The sequence below is a fragment of the Schistocerca americana genome, chromosome 5 (assembly GCF_021461395.2).
Source record: "Schistocerca americana isolate TAMUIC-IGC-003095 chromosome 5, iqSchAmer2.1, whole genome shotgun sequence".
NCBI lineage: Eukaryota > Metazoa > Arthropoda > Insecta > Orthoptera > Acrididae > Schistocerca > Schistocerca americana.
This window is the reverse complement of record NC_060123.1, coordinates 327,631,422-327,652,481: the sequence shown is the minus strand read 5'-3', so window position 1 is coordinate 327,652,481 and position 21,060 is coordinate 327,631,422.

Genomic DNA, 21,060 nt, shown 5'->3' with positions numbered 1-21,060 from the left:
AGAGCAGTATAAATAACTGTGAATTTTGAGACAGATGCATTTGGAACTCAGCGGTACTACCACAACATCAGGGCTACACTATACGAAATGACTGGAGGCTCCCTGCTGCAGCCATGGGTTCGATACTTGGTTGGGCCAGCTGCCTATCGCACTTCGCTCTCCGTGCCTGCTACAACCAGACTCCTTCCAGGCGGCAGCGGGTCATATCCTTTGCACGGCAGTCTTCCCTCACCACTGTGGAAGACTGGAGCTTCACCTAGGTTGCCTGGTTGTGGGCGTTCAGCAGCAAAGGGCAGACACAGGATGAAGAACTGACGCTTCGCTGACGTCAGGGCCTTGAACCGCAGCCCGGTCTGACGTCAGCAACACGGGGCACCTAAGTAGTTTCTGTCCTGGAGGTGTGGAAACAGCTGACCACAGAGATCCCGATGTGCCAATGAGAAAGATGGCTAGTGCCTAGTGCCGGCTGAGGCGTGCCGGTACTCTGTGTACGTACGGGCTTTATGGTCTCCTGCGCACTCAAGCGCGTTGCTTTAAGTGAGCTCTCGTCCTGTAACGCTGTTACTGCTGGCATGTAAGCCGCTGGAAGTGTGTACCAGTCTTCTCTTTTCATGTTGCTGGGTCACATGGCTATTTCTATTGCCTCTCTAATTTTCCTCCTCAAGATAAGCGGCTATTTCCTCAGTACGGACTCTTCTGGTAATATCTGTTTGCCACACTCGGTCTGGTATTCTGCCACCACTGACTTGACGCGTTGTCTTAGACGAATGTACCTTTAATGTTCAGACATCTATGTGTGCTAACTGGTCACTCAATCTCGCCTACATACGCTAGTTCATATTCGCAGCCGATTTTGTAGACTCCAGCAGCATCTAACTTGTAGACTACATCTTTCGTTGAGCCAGAACGTCTTTTCATTTGTTGGTGCTTCGGAAAATTTGCTTTATATCTGCTCGGGGGAGAATTTCGCTCACACGTTCAGTGACTCCTTGTGTGTGTGCAACTGGCCAATGCTTTGTGCTTCCTTCTGCTCTTCCCCACTGCCTTCGTTCTTTCTCAGCATAGTTTTGTCCATCATCTTCATCACATAAACTGGCTCCAGATATGAACCTCAGGTTTTGTGGATCCGCTTTCAGATGGTCATAATCTCCATTCCTGTAGGGCCTCTTGGTTCAAGTGAGCAGAGGAGATGCCTTCTGCATAGGGTGATGGTAGGAGAAGACATGCAGGTACCTGTCCGTGGGTGTGGGTTTTCTATACACTCTTTGGTCAAATTCACCATGAGCCTTTCGCTATACTTCCACGTTGCTACAAGTCGTGGCTCACGCAAAGCCGCCCAAACAAAACGTCAGTGAGGAAGAACGTCTGGAGGACCTTCTTAGTGAGCCCTTCTGTAAGAAAATTAAGGGGGATCCGAAAGTCAAGATAATAAAATCGACACAAGCACTGCTGAAGCATACCAGAATTAACTTCGACATGCTCAGAAGATTCATCCCACAAGTTCCGCAAAAACCAAGGTATGTGGGATATCGAAGGACCAAAAAGAGGTCTTTTCCTTTACTTGATAGTATTAATTCATAGATCTGTAAACTAGCAAAAGAACTGGCTCTGAAACTTTAACATACAGTACCCCATACTGATTTGTACGTTAAAGACTACACCCATTTTGTGACTTTTTTATTAAATTTATCTCGGCTATGGTTCTAATGATTAGTTTCGACGTGAAGTCTTTATTTGCGAATGTACCAGCCTCAGACACTGAACGCCTTAGCGGAACGCGTGTCGCCTGATGTCTGCAGACTAGTGCGCCACTGTTTAATGACCACGTATTTCATGTGGAAAGGGGAACTCTATGAACACACGGATGGTGTAGCTATGGGTTCCCCTCTCCTTCTATTGCAGCAGGCATCTCCATGGATAAATTTGAAAAAGCAGCTCTCCAGTCCACGACAACTAGCCTAGATTGCTGGTTCCGTATGTTTATGATATCTTCGTTATCTGGCCATGTGGAGAAGAAGAGCTACAGAAGTTCCACCAACATATCAATTAGCAGCAAAGCAAAATCCAGGCCGGCCGCTGTGGCCGAGTGGTTCTAGGCGCTTCAGTCCGGAACCGCGCTGCTGCTACGGTTGCAGGTTCGAATCCTGCCTCGGGCATGGATGTGTGTGATGTGCTTAGGCTAGTTTGGTGTAAGCAGTTCTAAAGTCTAGACGCGGCCGGCGGGGCCCCTCCCGCGGGTTGCCTACCCACTAGGGGCGCTGCAACACGGCTACCACCGCGCATGCATGATGACCTTAGATGTTAAGTCCTGTAGTGCTTAGAGCCATTTGAACCATTTGAAGCAAAATCCAATTTACCATGTAGACAGAAAAGTAAGGAGTGTTGCCTTTCCTCATCATGCAAGTTTACCGACAGCCTGATGGTAAACTTGGCGACAGCGAGCATAGAAAACCCACTAGCATGGATAAGTGCCTACATGCCTCTTCCCACCATCACCCTACCCGGAAGAAATCCGCCCTGCATACTTTAACTGGAGCCCTACCGATCAGTGATGAAGAACATCTGAAGGCGGAACTACAAAACATCAGGCCCGTGTTTGGGGCCAATGGTCATGGGATGAAGATGATGAACAAAACTATGGCCACAAAGGATGGGGGCAATGGGGAAGATCAGAATGAAGCACATAGGAGCTCCCAATTACATACCTACTACGGCTCACTAAACGTATGTGCAAAATTCTCCACCGAGCAGGTATCAAGCCAATTTTCCAAAGCAGCTTAGTAACAAAATAAAGAATGGGGCTCAACGAAACATGTAGTCAACAAGCTACATACTGCTGGAGTCTACAAAATCAATTGCGAGGATGGACTAGTGTATGTAGGCGAGAAGGGACGATCAGTCAGCTCACGAGTGTCTGAACATGAAAATACGTTCGTCTAAGACTACACACCAAGACGGTGGTGGTGAAACACCAGCACGAATGCGGCAAACAGATAATATTTCGAGAAACCTGCATACTGAGGAAAGAGCCAGTTATCTTGAGGAGGAAGATTAGAAAGGCAATAGAAATAGCCATGTGGCTCACCAACATGAACAGAAAAAACGGGAACACAATTTAGCGTCTTGATGGCAGCAGTAACAGAGCTGTGAGGTGACAGCTTTCGCAGAGCAACCCGCACAGGCACTCGGGGGGACCACACCAGTCATAGGTCACAGAGTACTGGCGCGCCTCAGCCACCACTAGGAAGAAAGTGAACAGTGCTACGCCCGCCCATTTATCATTCGCCTATTTTTGCCAGTGCCAAGAAATAAAGCAAACGCCAGTGAAGGACCTCTATTTTCGCTGTAGGACTGAGGGCCAGTGGGTGGAGTGGAGGCTGGTGGAGCCCAGAGACAGACTGATGGTCTAGAAAAACAATTACTCATTTCGTCATTGTCAGTCTTTTTTAAAATGAATGTATGTTGTAAAAATTGTTTCAAATTTCAGTAGTTAATAAAGTTTTTCTTGTCATGTAACTCGTAAAATAATGTATTTGACTATTTCCTCTCTGATGGTGGCGACATTTTTATCGGGCACAGCGGCTAATTCGAATCTAAATCTTGAACACTTAAGATCCACTTCTAAGAGTCCGCTAAAATAGAATCGTCTGGTAAGTGTTCCAACACAAAGCTTTCCACACGCTATGGAGGAAGCCATTCAAAATCAGACACACTAAGATTCGGCAAAATTGCTCCGCTGTGTAGGCTATTCACATCGAAAGATAAGATGTATGATTCAAATATTTTATCATCGTAATCAGACATGAACTGTTGTTGGCAACTGTATGCCTGCGAGGACAATGGGCAATACCGCCTCTAATACCTCTTTCAACAAACTAGTGTTATTCCGAATAGGTCCGAAAAGTTGCGAGTAGTTTCCTCCTGATGAATCAGCAGAGGTTTCTCGTCTTGTAGGTGAATTCTTGCTGAATCAAAGCCTGTGCATCCACATTCTTTTCTCGTACGAAAACAGCCTTTCGGCAAAAAAAGCGGTTAAGTCCGGTCTTGTTGACATATGCATCATATTGTTCTTTTCACATTTCAAGACACGCGTATCCTCTCCACCTCTATGGTTGCATCATATTCTGCTTCCAACTCCCAAACAACAGGAAACAGACGAGCTTCCTTAGCTCACGGTCACTTTTGCTGGCAGTAATTGTAATTCTGCAGTGAAATAAACTGTACCTGGCGTCGTACGACAACGCATTGTGATAAGCAACTGTAGCAAATTGAGATAGGAAGCTCACACCGGTCGCTGACCGCGTTCTCCGTCCCAGCCGCCAGCTGGCCTCTGCGGCCTGCGCTTCTTGCTGCGTGACACCCCCAAACACTCGTGACCTCTTGTGACTATTGCTGTATCGATTGTTTCCCGCACCTAAGTATAAAATCGAGTTCTCATTTCTTTGTCATGCCCTCTATGTAGGTGGCACTCAACGCACTATTTTCACTTTACGAAAACACCCAGATATTTTATGAAACACCATGCCGTATTGCATTTCTTCGGAAGTTTTACATTAATTGCCTTGATTCCTAGCTCGAGAACCTAATGTGCAACTAATACTCTCCACCTGACTGGAAAATACGGCATATCTTCTCTGAGATTAAAGAACTTATGCTATCCAGTGTTAGGGATGCGCATCTGGTAGAGAATCCTAAAGCAAATTATAACTCCAAGATTATGGAGGTAAAGAAACGAGACAGCAAGCGATGAGGAAACAACAGATCGCGTGTTTCATATACGATATCCTTCAATAGATAGATACTGTTCGTTGATTTGCGGGAGAGGACAAGACAGCGAGTTCATCGGCCCCACCTTCCCAAAGGAATCACCCCGGCATTTGCCTGGAGCGATTAAGGGAAATCACGGGAAACCTAAATCAGAATGGCCGGAGGCGGGTTTAAACCTTAGTCCGGCCGAAAGCTAGTGAAGTGTGCTAACTACTGCGCCACCTCACTCAGTGCACATTCTGTGTTTCTAGATTTGCGAAAGTGGTACTAATCCTTTTAAAAGATTTATCAGACTGTGTCTGCTGGCTGTTCACTGGTAGCTTATACAGCCAGTGATAAGGGATATAGAAATACGGAATTCATAGCAGGGAAAGTAAATGAGAAACTAATTTGTTTGCGACAGCGCGGTGAAGAAAACCACATGCGAGATACAAGTGCGAACAAGTTTGCTTTCGTGTTCAAAGTCCTTATCAAGTATACGAAATCAGAGATGTGACTCTAGAATCATTACAGTCTTTAAAAAATGTAACAGATTTTGAAGAAGGGTGGTCATGTTTTCACAAAGCTCTGCCACATTAATTTAGAACTATATAATCATTCTAGGCTCTCTTGCTATGACAGGACGATAAGAGAGATTGTAGCATATGCCGACACATATAGGCAGTCAGCTCCCTGGAATAGTATAGAATATCGTTGATATTGATAAGAAACATAAACACCTATAAGACACATACGGTCAAAAAATAGCGAAGTGAAAATAAGCAGAGGAAAGTGATGTGCGCAGCAGATTATTAAGCCTAAACGGTGGTCTCCAGGTCATATCCCAAGTGCCTAATAGATAGTGCCGAAAATTGGTATGCAGACTTCCGCTTCCACACATCACACCAGCCGCCATGAATGTCATCGTTTTGGTTACACGAAGATAACGTAGACGCTATGAACGAACTAACACTGTTCTGTATTTGCTCCCTGTATCTTCACTGATTGTCTGGAGGCGTTTTACTCTGAAGAGCCAAAGAAAGTTGTACACCTGCCTAATATTGTGTAGGGCCACAGCGAGCACGCCTAAGTGCCACAACACGACGTGGCATGGACTCGACTAATGTGTGAAGACGTGTGAAGAGAAATGATACCATGAATCCTGCAGGGCTGTCCGTAGACACGTAAGAGTACGAGAGGGTGGGGTTCTCTTCTGAACAGCAGGTTGCGAGGCATCCAGATATGCTCAATAATGTCCATGTCTGGGGAGTTTGGTGGGCAGCAGAAGTGTTTAAACTCAGATGAGTGTTCCTGGAGCCACTCTGTAGCAATTCTGGACGTGTGGGGTGTCGCATTGCCCTGCTGGAATTGTCCAAGTCCGTCGGAGTGCACAATGGACATGAATGGGTGCAGGTGATCAGATAGGATGCTTACGTACGTATCACCTGTGAGAGTTGTATCTAGACGTGTCAGGGGCCCATATCACTTCAACTGCACACTCCCCACGCCATTACAGAACCTCAATCAGCTTGAACAGTCCACTGCTGACATGCAAGGTCCACGGATTCATGAGCTTGCCTCCGTGCCCGTACAAGTCCATCTGCTGGATACAATTTGAAACGAGACTCGTCTGACCAGGCAACGTGTTTCCAGTTATCAACAGTCCAACGTTGGTGTTGATGGGCCCAGGCGAGGCGTAAAGCTTTGTTTTGTGCAGTCATCAAGGGTACAAGAGTGGGCCTTCGGCTCCGAAAGCCCGTATCGATTATGTTTCGTTAAATGGTTCGCTCACTGACCCTCGTTGATGACCCAGCATTGAAATCTGCTGCGATTTGCGGAAGGGTTGCACGTCTGTCTCGTTGAACGATTCTCTTCAGTCGTCGTTGATAGCATTGTACAGGGCATAACTCAGTCATCGCTAACACTCGGTTTAAGAATCATGAAAGAAGATTGTATATGTGGAAGAGACCTGGAGGTACCGAAAGGTTTCAGATTGAGTATATAATGGTAAGACAGAGATTCAGGGACTAAGTTTTAAATTGTAAGACATTTTCTAGGGACAGATGTGGACTCTGACCACAATTTACTAGTTATGAACTGTAGATTAAAACTGAAAAAAACTGCAAAGAGGTTGGAATTTAAGAAGATGGGACGAGGATAAACTGAAAGAACCAGATGTTCTAGAGAGTTTCGGATAGAGCATTATGGAACCATTGACAAGAACAGAGGAAAGAAATACAATAGAAGGAGAATGAGTAGCTTTGAGAGATGAAATAGTGAAGGCAGCCGAGGATTAAGTAGGTAAAAAGCCGAGCACTATCGGAAGTCCTTGAGTAACAGAAGAGATATTGAATGTAATTGATGAAAGGAAAAATATAAAAATGCAGTAAATGAAGCAGGCGAAAAGGAATATAAACGTCTCAAAAATGAGATCAACAGGAAATGCAAACTGGCTAAGCAGGACAAATGTAGGGAAGTAGAAGCATATATCACTAGGGGTAATATAAATACCGCCTACAGGAAAATTAAAGAGACATCCGGAGAAAGGAGAACTAACTGAGAGCTCAGATGGAAAACAAGTCCTAAGCAAAGAAGGGAAGACGGAAAGGTGGAAGGAGTATATAGGGGATCTATACAAGGGCGATGTACTTGAGGGCAATATTATGGAAATGGAAGAGGACGTAGATGAAGATGAAATGGTAGATATGAAACTGCGTGAAGAATTTGACAAAGCACTGAGAAACCTAAGTCGAAACAAAGCCCAGGGAACAGATAACATTCCACTAGGACTATTAATAGTTTTGGGTGAGTCAGCCACGATAAAACTCTTCCATTTGGTGAGCAAGATGTAAGAAACAGGCGAAATACCCTCAGACTTCAAGAAGAATATAATAATTTCAATCCCAAAGAAAGCAGGTGTCGACAGGTGTGAAAATTAGCGAACTACCTGTTTAATAAATCACGGTTGCAAAATACTAACACGAAATTAAATTCCAGTGAAATGAGGTGCACTAAATTGGTGGGGAATTAAATAATATATTTTTATGGATTCTTCCCTTGAAACGATTTCTCTATTACTCTTTAACATGTCGAGAACATCTTGTATTTCGTGTAAATTTTAACTTTTCTGCAAAAATAAACATCACAGAATGTACAAAACGGAGTACATGAGGGGAGGGGGGGGAGTAATTTTTCGATACAGGAGAATGCTTTACGTCTATTTACAAAACTTTTACCATGAAGTGTCTGATCAGTCTGCCCTCCCCAAGAATTAATGATGTCAAGAAATTTTTCTTGTCCCACATATCAAAGAACGACAGATTTTAAAAACTTTTCGCACAGCTCTTTAGTGAACTGGTCGCCTCTTATTTCAACAACCGGACCAAATTTCCCGGATAGTTATATAAGGAAACGTAAGAGAACATCTTTCCTGATGCAGTTATGGCGAGTGCTGCCACGAAATCAATTTTTTTAAGTGATTTTGCGAGATATATAGTATTGAAAATGATATCCTGTTCGTTTAAATTGAAAAAAAGAAAAGAAACACGTGCAGGGTTTAAACCAGTAGCTCCAGTGTGGTGGCGTGAACCTGAGCCGCTGCGCTAAGCTCGCTTGCTCGAAACATAATTGAAGTTACGGGTATAGGAGGTACGCATGAAACTTCAACATCGATTTTCTAGGAAACGAGGAGCCGTCGCATAAAAAGCAGCTAGCCAAGTGCTCATGAAAGGTCTCTCTCTACACAATACCTAACACTCATCGAAATCCGTGATTAACAGGTCTGAAGGTTCTCCTTGTTAGCCACAGCCCGGGGGATGTTTCCAGGGGTGCTAGTCCTGCAAGTTTCGCAGGAGAACTTACGCGAAGTGTGAAAGGTAGGAGATTGGGTAATGGCGAAAGAAAGGCTGTGAGGACGGGTCCTGGATCGTTTTTGCGTAGCTCAGTCGGTGGAGCCCTTGTCCGTAAAAATCAAAGTACCAGTGCAGCACTCACTTCTGATCTGCTAGGAAGCTTCATATCATAGCACTCTCTGCTGCAGAATGGAAAGTTCATTCTGGAAACATTATGATGTTTTGTGATTTATGAGGGTGAATGTGTATGGGTGCTGAGTAACTCTACTGCGAGATTTCGTAAGTTTATTCCATTCTTCTTGATTTCTTTGCCACACAGCTATTTGTTTATAATGAAGTGATTTCTGCAACATTGTGTACACGTATAGCGTCCAAATAAATTTATATATCACTGTCTATGAAATGTTTCTTTATGTTTACTGTGTTTACAGAATCTTTTGAAATGATTCTTGCAAAAGATAAATTTTATTTTCAGTATTCCCTTTGAGTAACGTTGCCTGTGACCATCGGCTGGCCGCGACAAGATGATACCGAAGCATTACAAATTTCAGTCCTTTTAAACGGAATGATAAACGATGAAGTGTGTCACTGGTTTGCAGAAAACTTTATTGAATCACACAACTGATGATTATAATTCACTTGGGCCTTCTTCATCAAAGAGTCTCGAAATATTTACGCCATCACTTTCTAACTATACGGATTGTTTGCAGAAGAGAATATTCATGATTACTGTCTGTCTCTTGAGAACACTTTTTCCTCTAGACATTTTATTTCCATGGGTAGATTGTCAAAGAGCTGCGTATCTCACCTTTTTCTTCACCATCGTTAGATTCATTAAAGTGTAATTCATATCATTGTTCCTTCTAGTGGTGTACTTGTGAATATCTCTGTTACTCTAAAATCATTAGTAAATAAACGAACCGTTAGGCCGTGGTTAATATTCCCAGGTGCTAAAAGACGTCAGCAAACTGAAGGAGGAGGAGATCAGTGTTTAATGTCCCATCGACAACGAAGTGATTAGAGACGGAGCACAAGCTCGGATTGGGGAATGACAGGGAAGGAAATCGGCCGTGCCTCTCGTAGGAACCATCCGGGCATTTGCTTTAGGTGATTTAGGTAAATCACGGAAAACCTAAATCAGGATGGCAGGGCGCGGCTTGAACTGTTGTCCTTCCAAATGCGAGCTCCATGTACTAACCACTGCGCCACCTCTGTCAGTAAAATGTGTGTGTGGGAACGACACTCAAATCTAATTACTTCCTTTTTTGCTATGAATATGTTTTGCCTAAGTCAAGAGTTGCCCTTCAATATTTCCCATAAGACATCAGTGAACTAAAATATGCAAAATACGACTTCTGTACCCCAAAGTTGACAATTATTCTTACTGTAAAAGTAGCTGAACCTAAACGTTTTAGCAGGTTTATTATATTGTTTCTGCACTTGAATTTTTCATGAATATGTTCGCTTAGGATTAGAGTTTAAAGCTAGCTCATTTCTACAAAACCTGTCTGTAAGTTTCACAAAAACATTATTTACCGTTTTCTCTGATGAAGCATCTCTGCTCGGCTTCACAACAACCATTGTATCATCCGAATACACGACTAATTCGGCTTCCTGGTTCAAATAAAATAGAAGACCGTTAACGTAAACCTAGAGCAGTAGTAGGCCAACAATCTAAACCTGTGAGGCTACAATTGTAATTTCTGCTCGTGCAGATGTCTTGGCAACCCTCTTTTTATTGCTTGAACGGACTAGTGTAACTTTCAGCATTCCGTTTCTCGCATAAGAACATCATCAGGCGTCTGCTGAAGTACATATTCTATAAAAACTTAACTTCTGCAATAGAGTATTATGACCGACAAAGTCAGATGCATTTGATAAGTCACAGAAGATCCCAGCTGGTGATATTTTATTATTTGCTCGATAAATATATAAATAGCCGACACAGTCGTGGAGTGGAAGTTTTGAAATACAAACTGTGGTTTGCTACGTATCTCATTATTATACATGTGGATAACAACCCTGCAGTACATCACCTTCTCGAAAGTTTTAGAAAGTGATCAAAGGACTGAAATCTGTGGTAGTTATCGACATCTGCAAAGCCACTATCGGTACATAAGAGGCCTAGCAATGTTATATTTCAGTCTGTATGGGAAAACACCTTTAATTATAGACGTATTACAAAAATGACTGAGCACGTTACATGTTGTGGGACTGCAACATCTAAGTGTCGTATTGGAGTATCCACCCCATATGAACTTTTATTTTTTTAGAGTCGTGTGATCTTCCTAATTTCGAATGGGGATGTGATAAAATATTTACTTTACTAAATTTTCTCTGTGTTACTTCTATGATATCCTGTTTTGTTTTCACTTCTCAACAGCACACATCAAAAAAAACTTTTGCATCACCCCAGTTTCCAGAACTCCTGAAGATAGTCGTTGACTGTGGATATTTTATCACAGACACAATCCCTTTGACTGTTCAGAGCTGTCACTAAACCCGCACAAAGATGTAAACAACCACGCATGAGCAGCATCTATTAGACGGAGAGGGTCCGACAGCCGATTACTTCCAGTCAATTCACCAGGAAGGAGGTTCACGGGTCGTGTTGTCTGCAGTTCAACCATACTCAGACGGCCAATACCGCCGTTTGATCGCGTCCGCATTGTTACTTTGTGCCAGGAAGGGCTCTCAACAAGGGAAATGTCCAGGCGTCTCGGAGCGATGTTGTTCGGACATGGAGGAGAGACAGGAACTGTCGCTGACATGCCTCGCTCAGGCCGCCCAAGGGCTACTACTGCAGTGGATGACCGCTAACTACGGATTATGGCTTGGAGGAACCCTGAAAGCAACGCCACCATGCTGACTAATGCTTTTCGTGCAGCCACAGGACAAAGTGTTACGACTCAAACTGTACGCAATAGGCTGCACGACACCGTGCAGCGCGGTACAGATGGGCCCAACAGCATGCCGAATAGACCGCTCAGGATTGGCATCATTTTCTCTACACCGATGAGTGTCGCATATGCCTTCAACCAGACAATCGTCAGAGACGTGTTTGGAGGCAACCCGGTCAGGATGAACGCCTTAGACACACTGTCCTGCGAGTGCAGCAAGGTAGAGGTTCCCTGATGTTTTGGGGTGGCATTATGTGGGGCCAACGTACGCCGCTGATGGTCATGGAAGGCTCCGTAACGTCTGTACGGTATGTGAATGCCATCGTCCCACTGATAGTGCAACCATATCGGCAGCATATTGGCGAGGCATTCGTCTTCAGGGACGACAATTTGCGCCCCCATCGTGCACATCTTGTGAATGACTTCCTTCAGGATAACGACATCGTTATATTGGCGAGGCATTCGTCTTCAGGGACGACAATTTGCGCCCCCATCGTGCACATCTTGTGAATGACTTCCTTCAGGATAACGACATCGTTCAACTAGAGTGGACAGCATGTTCTCCGGACATGAACCCTATCAAACATGCTTGGGGTAGATTGAAAAGGGCTGTTTATGAAGGACGTGACCCACCGACCCCTCTGATGGGTCTACGCTGAATCGCCGTTGAGGAGTGGGACAATTTGGACCAACAGTGTCTTAATGAACTTGTGGATAGTATGCCACGACGAATACATGCATGCATAAATGCAAAAGGACGTGCTACTGGGTATTAGAGGTACCGATATGTATGACCTCTGAAGGTCTCGCTGTATGGTGGTACAACATGCAATGTGTGTTTTTCATGAGCAATAAAAAGGGCGAAAATGATTTATGTTTATGTTGATCTCTTTTCCAATTTTCTGTACAGGTTCCGGAACTCTCGCAACAGAGGTGTTGCAAAACTTTTTTTGACGTGTGTATTTGCACTAATTTTCTCACCTGTTTTTAAAATGCAGTTACACTAACATCTGCTACAGATGAACCGTATTTTTGCAAAGCTCTTGTTCTCTTTAACACTTTTGTCCCCATAGCGTCGATAAAGAGCCTGGTACGAACTAACAATGTCAAATGTTATTCTCACTGGTCAAATCAGGAGATGTGCGCTTTGTAAGAATAAAATTGTCAGAATTTGCCACAAATGTATCATAAATTTGCATGACATTTACGTTGCACAGTTTCACGCATCATGATATTACATTTTTTTATTTCCTTATCTAATTGATTACTTAATAGTCCATAACTTGTAATAATGAAGACTGACTATCAGATTCCTAATAATAAACATTGATTAGCATAAAATTTGTTTTATTATTACTATTATTTCTGTTCCGCAGTACTGTACTGTGCCTACTGTCGACCAACTGAAAAAACTTCCATTCACATCTGACAACTACTAATTGCTGTTACAGCTGTTGTTCGTGGCCAATAATAAATTACATGTGAGAATGATGAAGCTCCATGTCAAAAACGTTCTGGGCATCCTTGGGTTCACAGAAGTAATTTCATCGTCTGTGGCTTCCTCCCCTGTCTGTTTTAACAATATTCCAATCTCATATGATTTTAATGTCTGATCTGCCTGTTTCAGAGATGATGTATACGTTACAGGATTCTTTATAATATGAAAGTGTTTCTGTATCACTTATTGTTCTGGCTATATTATACGTATTCCTTTTTCGTTCTGGAGAGCCTCTGATACTTATGGTGATCCAAGGTTTCTCTAATGTTTTTCCATTATTACATTTAATTACCTTTTTAGGAAAACTGTTTTCAAAAAGGGAAACAATTCGTTAACAAATGTATTGAATTTCGAACTAGCATTGGGCTCATTGTAAACTGCGCCACATTCGAGATTTTTTAAGCTTACTACAGCAGCCTCACTGTTTGCTTGAGCGTTTCTGTGCTACATCTGGACCTAATTTACTGTGCATCGTGTTATAACAGACTGTTTGTCACAGAATAAGTAACAGTTTCTGTAACTCCCGCTTGTTGTAAGATTACAACTTGTGTAAGTAAATTAATGAATGACACTAGATTATAGGTGACTAACAGCTGATCTAGATCACTTTTCTTGTCTGATTCCTTCAAGAAATTTATATTATAATCAGCAGAGACTAATAATCCCTTCCTTCCATTTGATAAAGAGAAAAATAAACCATCAAAACTTTTAATGAAAGTTTCCCAGTTTCTCTGTGAAGACCTGTATACTGCCGCATTCATAAGTATTACTCTTCCCACTACTAACCCACCAGCACACTCTTCTGAATCCTGGACTATACAGGATTTACTCATTTCTACATTTTTATTTTCTTTCTTTTATGAATCTGACAACTCCTGCTTTATCCATGTTGGAAACACATGAATTTGCAGCTAGTATATAATCATTTACGTTGAGATTTTTTTTATCTCTGTAGCTGTATAGTGTTCAGACAGACAAACGACGTCAATTTCTTTGCAGCTAATAAGATGCTGGAAACAAATTAACAACTCGTTTACTTTATTTTTTCCTCTAATATTCTTTCTTTTATTTCCTTTATTTCACTTTTCGATCTATTATTACTAGATTAACTGAGTCATTGTCAGTTTCATTTCCTTTAAATTTGACTGTCTGGATTCTGAGTCTGATCTGAATTCTGGCTCACCTGACGTAATTAACCAAACGAATTTGTCTTTACGTGCCAGTGGCCCCCCTTGTGATTTCTGTTAATAGCCGGCCGATGTGGCCGAGCGGTTCTAGGCGCTTCAGTCTGGAACCGCGCGACCGCTACGGTCACAGTTTCGAATCCTGCCTCGGGCATGGATGTGTGTGCTGTCCTTAGGTTAGTAAGGTTTAATCAGTTCTAAGTTCTAGGGGACTGATGACCTCAGATGTTAAGTCCCATAGTGCTCAGAGCCATTTGAACCATTTTTGTTAATATATTTCCTAACTTGCCCTTATCCCTCCCACTCAGGGGTAGGCCATAAGAAGTATAATCCCATATTCCTACAGGAGCTACAGGAACAGCACCAGTACGAGATTTTTCTGAATATGAAGCAGCCCTCTCAGCTCCACGTTCACTCTCTTAACAACAGAGTTAACCCAGGGACGGTCATGCAGCCACAGAACCTCCAAGAAACTCATATTTTTGTGCTCTATAGCTGCTCCTATTTTGTCCGTGTCACCCCTTACACTGTATTTTTAGTTTTTAGCCCAACTATTGCCAGCTCCCTCAACTATAAACACCTTATCTTCTTTGTTAGAATCCTTATACATTTGTCCTAAGTTTTCTGTCACCTGGCTAATGCTAGCACTGGGTTTCATAAAACTTCTAACCTTACAATGAACATAACTTTTCCTCTTGCTGCTGCCCTGCATCCATCCCAAGACTTCCAACTAGCACCAGAACTATTCTTTTTCCTGTTCGGTTCTTCAGCCGACATAACTGGAAGTTCCTTAGCATTGTTATACTTGTAACTTGAGTTCCTCTACATTTGTATGAGCCCTTTCATCTCTAATTCTGGTAGCAAATGAAATCTATTGCTTGACTAGGGGTCACCTACTCCAGGACTGGAAACCCTTACTGTTTGTCAGGATGAAGCCTAAGGAACCTGTGTGGGGTCCCCAGACGCAATAAAACAGGATTTATTTCTCTGAACACATGTCCTCACCGTATCACCAAAGAAGTGTTAATGTCTTACGCTTAGTGACTGACTAACTGTGATGTACTGTTTACACCTAGCGGCTGACTTGTGTTGATAGTTACGTGTGCTTGGGCAATGCCGTTTTGTTTGAACTTAGAAAATTTCACTCTCCCATTCCCTCAATTCCTTGATGCGCAACACTTGAGTGAATTTCAAATTTGCTAAAAAAAAAAGAATTCTCCTGTTCGCTCTTTGCTTGCCTCCTTATCCTAGAAGCCCTCCTCTTCCTCCCACTTCTACTGTTGCATTGTTTTACTCACAAATTATCTTTCACGATTTTCGTGGGTAACAGTACAAATCTCTGAAGAAATGCGATATAAATTACTTCAATTAAAGATATAAAATATTTTTGAAAGAGGCTTTACATCCTTCTTGGAAATGTAATGAGGAATTCTGCAGACCTGTTACGCTTTTTAGCAATAGACGAGCTGGGGGACCAACAGACATTCGAAATTACATTAGAAGAGCACCATCCAAAGGAAAAATGGTCTATCTTTATGGCTTAGTGACACAGAGGCTGAATGCTGGACTGCAAATTCAGAGTCCCACTGTTATTTGTTTTAGATGCTTTTTTGCACTTAATATGACTTGACTGATTTCGTAAAACAGTGTGTCTGAAAAGCTGTAAACTTCATACTGATGAAGATGCCAGGAGCACCTCAGGCCGCCCAGTAATGACGGCTCAACTGATTCACTGGGCGCTAGAAGGGAAGACCATGGCACTACCAGCGGGTCTGTGCTAATATTCCTTTCAGATCTGAATTTCTTATGGAGAAAGGAACATTTTTCTTTATACGGTAATGCTCTTAGGTGATTTTTTTAAAGATTTCAGATGAAAGATTTATACAAAAATATGTACCTGTTTTCAAAACATAGTGTGCAGACTTGGCTTCATTTATGGACGAAAATAATTAATTGCGAAATATTCTCTATTTTAATAAATATTAAATTAACAATTCGATAATTACTGTACAAAAGAACAATAACAGTGTTCAATTATGCAGTGGAATATAGCGAACCAACCACAAGGCGCTCTGCACTGCTACATTGGCTGCTGATGTTTTCATACTGATGCTGACAGCACTTGGGCTTGTTGAAAAGATTGAACATTCACAAATATGTACCCGAGGTTTCCATTGGAAAAAAATACTACTGTTGCAGCTAAGACACAGTAATCAAAGTTAATGTACACAACTGTAGCCAGAGAGCCTGAAAGGGATATAGCATACCAGTACTCGAGCGAGTCTTCGCGTTGTCAGTATTCAAATTATAAGCATGCGTTACAATGTTTTCGGATCTTCCCTTACAAGCACATCCACAGGTAGTAGCAGGTAAATGGAAAAAACCTCACTTTATGCTTTTATGTTTTTTTAATACTTTTTTGGAGTCCGGCAAATCTCCTGTGTAGCAGTTTAGCGGGAAAGTAAACGGAATTTTCTTAAAGTCAAAAATAGGGGAAAATAGTAGAAGAAGCGAAATAATTGTCCCGTCTATTAATTAATAGTACACAAGACAGCCGACAGAATTGTGGCCTGTAATTGATACAGACGGAGGAGACCTTTAACAAAAAATCTTACACTAATCAAATATTGACGTAGATACGGAAGCAGAATTTTCAGCAACTGTGCGTCTGAAACAGTTTGTGGAACGACAGTAACAAAAACTTACGTTGTTTCAGAAGGATAACAAAACTTCCGACACTGGCAGTTAGCGCCTTAAAATTCATGTTCAACAATTTAATCGCAAATCTTTTCACCACACACAGCGTCTTTCGTTTGAGGGTGAGTCAAATGGAAACTTTAATTATTTATTATTATTAAAATCAGAAAATACAGAAAAATTACAGATGTATCGAAAATTTCACTGGGGGGGGGGGGGCGAGGTGATATGTTTTATCGTTGCAATGGTAGAACGGGCAGCAGTAGGGATGAATACTGTCGTGTTGCAACGGAAGACCTGCGGTCAGAAGTTCTTGACGTTTATTCTTGACTGTAGGGTGAATATGATTTCGTAGCAGATTCCAGTACGAATTACTGGTAACGATTAATTCCGTTTCCATATAACGCTCCAATATTACAGCTTCTGCATCGCAAACGAGGGTAAGTATGAATTTTCCTTCCGATAGTTGAGAGATGACTTTTTTGCCGAAGAACTATAGCGCAATTCCTTGCTCGACATTTTCGTTTCAGGTTGGTGATAGTGCACCTAGGTTTCCTGTCCTATTGCACATCTGTCTAGAAATCACTGACATTCACCTGGAAAAGACGGAATAGTTCTTTACAAGCATCGACGCGATGATTTCTCAGTTCGACAGTCAACTGATGTAGCACCCATCTTGTGGACACTTTATTGAATCGCAGAACATCATGAACGCTATTGTGTGCTGATCGAACTCAAATATGAAAAAATGTGACTATTTCGTTTAACGTAATATGCCTGTTTTCCTTCACCGGCTCTTCCAAGGCAGCGATGTTTTCGATGTTCAATACGCGGTGAGCCTGGCACCGGCGCGAATCGTCTTCCACAGGAGTTACGAATCTTTCAGAGTTTCTGCATGACTCGCACACTTCCTGCAGGGACACACACAGAATAGCCACACTGTGACTGAACGTGTGACGTATTTCCACTGGTTTAACAGTTTAAAAACTCTAAAAAAAAGTATCGCAGATCATTGCTCCTGCGCGGTACAAGCCGCACTCACACAGTTTCCTTTTCATTGATGCAGCAAAAGGCTGACAACTGCTGATCATATATCTATTCACGAAGATAGCTTCTGCCGATTGTCAAATCCATAGTACAACTTTTAAGAATTTTCAAAATGAGATTAAAGCTCATTCTTGCGTCTGTGTTTGCTTGCAAGTAAATTTGGATGTGGTCCGCCTTGAGCAAATACAATTTCTTTTCCAGAATGTTCATTCTGGAAACATCCCCCAGGCTGTGGCAAAGCCATGTCCCCGCAATATCTTTTCTTCCGGAAGTGTTAGTTCTGCAAGTTTCCCAGGAGAGCTTCGTTGAAGTTTAGAAGGTAGGAGATGAGTACTGGCGGAAGTAAAGCTGTGAGGAGGGGTCCTGAGTCGTGCTTGGATAGCTGAGTTGGCTGCCGGCACGGTAGCTCAGCGTGTTCGGTCAGAGGGTTAGCTACTCTCTGTAATAAAAAACTTGAAAGGTGGCTACACTGAGCCAAAGCGCCAGAGATTGCGCCAAAGAGTTTTATTCCGCCGCCTCCACTGGCAGTGCTTGTCGAGATGTGGCAGTAGTCAGTGCTTGTTGAGAAGTAGTAGGAGTCAAGTCGTTGTTGAGATGTCGTCGTAGTGAGTGCTTGTGCAGATCTTGCTGGGAGGATATTGATAGCTGTGCTATTTGTGGCCATGTTGTATGCAGTTGTTTGATGGGCTAGACACCCAGATGTTGTTCGAATGGAGATATTGTAATGATCAGAGTGCTTTTCGTCAATATATATTAAGGTAAAAAAAATTCCCTTTTTTTCATTATTTCAATGTCTTAAATAATGCGTCGTCACAGGTTCAGTCAACAAAGCATCTCGCTCGTCTTCTTGTATTAGAATGTAATTCTGGTTTTCTTGCGGAATTATAGTATTTCTATTTTTTTTAATTACTTCAGTATAAATGGTATTTAAAATTTCTTGTCTTATTGAAGAAGAACCGTGCCAGATGTGTACGTTGAATCACACTTCCACACACAGAACAGTTACACTTGTGCTTTGGTTTCGTACGTTTTATAGTTGCTGGGGACTCAATTAATTAATTGTGTTAACGGAAATTTTCTTTTATTCTTTGTTGTTATTCTATGCAGTCAGATTGCATACTAAAACTAGTCAGGGCCAACCGTTTATGACACAGCGTAACCGGACAGTTAGCTACTAAAAATTTAAAAAGTATTTGCATTTCATATTTATATAATTAAGCCCTCATGCACGTGGCGACCGCTGCTTCGGATCGTCCCTTGGAATTCTTCTGATTGTAAAAATAGCAGACAGTAGTATTGTTGTAGTAATTTGTAGTTTAGTAATTGTAGTCTATATTGCATGTGTAGATTTGGTAATTGTCATTCTTCTAATGGTATTTTTTTTTTTTTTTTTTTTTTTTTTTGCAGAATTTAATTTTTGATGTCTTGTATATGCGTTTGACAATTTTGTGCAATTATGAAGATTTCAATTGTTCGTTAATCGTGTTTGTCGGGAAGCAGTTCGTGCGAATGGTATTGCTGGAGATAAAGAGTCATTGTGTGTAATTTTCGTACAGTGACGAGTTTTTATTTTTTGTAAATGATTACGCGGTCGATGAAAAAGGCAAAAATGATGGATAGTCAGAATGACGAAATTGTTGACATGGCGAACTCGCCAACACAGGACAACAGTATGATGAATAATGGAGTTGAAAACAATTTAATAAGCAGGGAAAATAGTCCGGAAACAGTTCAAAATTTTTCACAATCAAAAAATTTTCAGAATACGAGATTAACGACAGAAGATATGGAGCAGTTGATGAGTGCAATATTAAATTTGGGATCACAAATACGAACAATTAAAACTGATATGGGAACAATGGAAACACAGTTAAGATCTGAATTAAAAACACAGACGGGAACTTTGGCAACACGGTTAGAAACTGATATGGGAACAATGGAAACACGGTTAGACTCACAAATAGGAACAATTAAAACAGAGATGGGAACTTTGGTATCTGAAATTAAAACTGATATGGGAACAATGGAAACACGGTTAGACTCACTGGGATCACAAATAGGAACAATTAAAACAGAGATGGAAACAATAGAAACACGGTTAGACTCACGAATAGGGACATGTTTCAAAAACATGAAAGATGAATTAAAGAAAGAAATTAGAGAAGAAGTACAACCGATTTTGAATGCTCACAATAACAGATTAATTTCAATAGAAATCAGACAAAAGGAACAGGATAGAGAACAGGAAGAAAGAGATCGTGTGATAGTACAAAAATTTTCAGAGTTAAATTTACAACGTGCACACGATAAGGAAGAAATATTTGAGAGAATCGAGGAATCCGTACCAAATGACAGATTAAATAACCTAACACAACAGTATGAACAGGTAACTACTAAATGTGTTAATACTGAAACCCGAGTCGCGACACTTACGGAAGACGTAAATAAACAGAAAGAACAATTAGGTGACTTATCGGAAAGAGTTGAGGAGATTTCAGATAAATTGACAAGTCTTAGCTTAAATGGGGACAGAGATTCGGATGATACAGCTCCATTACCATTTGCAGAAACTGAAGAGTATCAGAACATAAATAAACATGAAAATCAGGAAAAATTTAATGAACGCGTTAAAAGGGAATTTGAGGCATTACGAAAGCAAGTCAAACAAATTGAAGGCGAAATCGTAGTGAAAGACAGCAGAAAAAATTTAGAATCACAGATAGCAGAGGGCTTTGAAGAAAATAATTTATTTCATTTACGGGATGCAACAAGAGAGTGCCAGGCGCGCGAACTTGACAATAATCGACATTATAATCGACATTCGGACTGGGACAGACGCAGTAGGTCTTTGTCGCCACGAGGCGAAAACTTTGACTATAAACACTTTTTGACTGTTCGGAAATTTAAGATCTTTCGCAATTCTTAGAATGACATACATCCATGTCCTTGGCTAGATCAATTTATGTACGCACTTCCACCAAATTGGCCACTAAGTCACAAACTGGAATTTATGTGTGGATATTTAGAAAACGAACCGGCGACGCGCATGCGTGTACTTTTTAGAGATTGTAATAATATAAATGATTTTTATCATGCATTTCTATCGGCATGTTGGTCCGAAAACACGCAAGACAGAG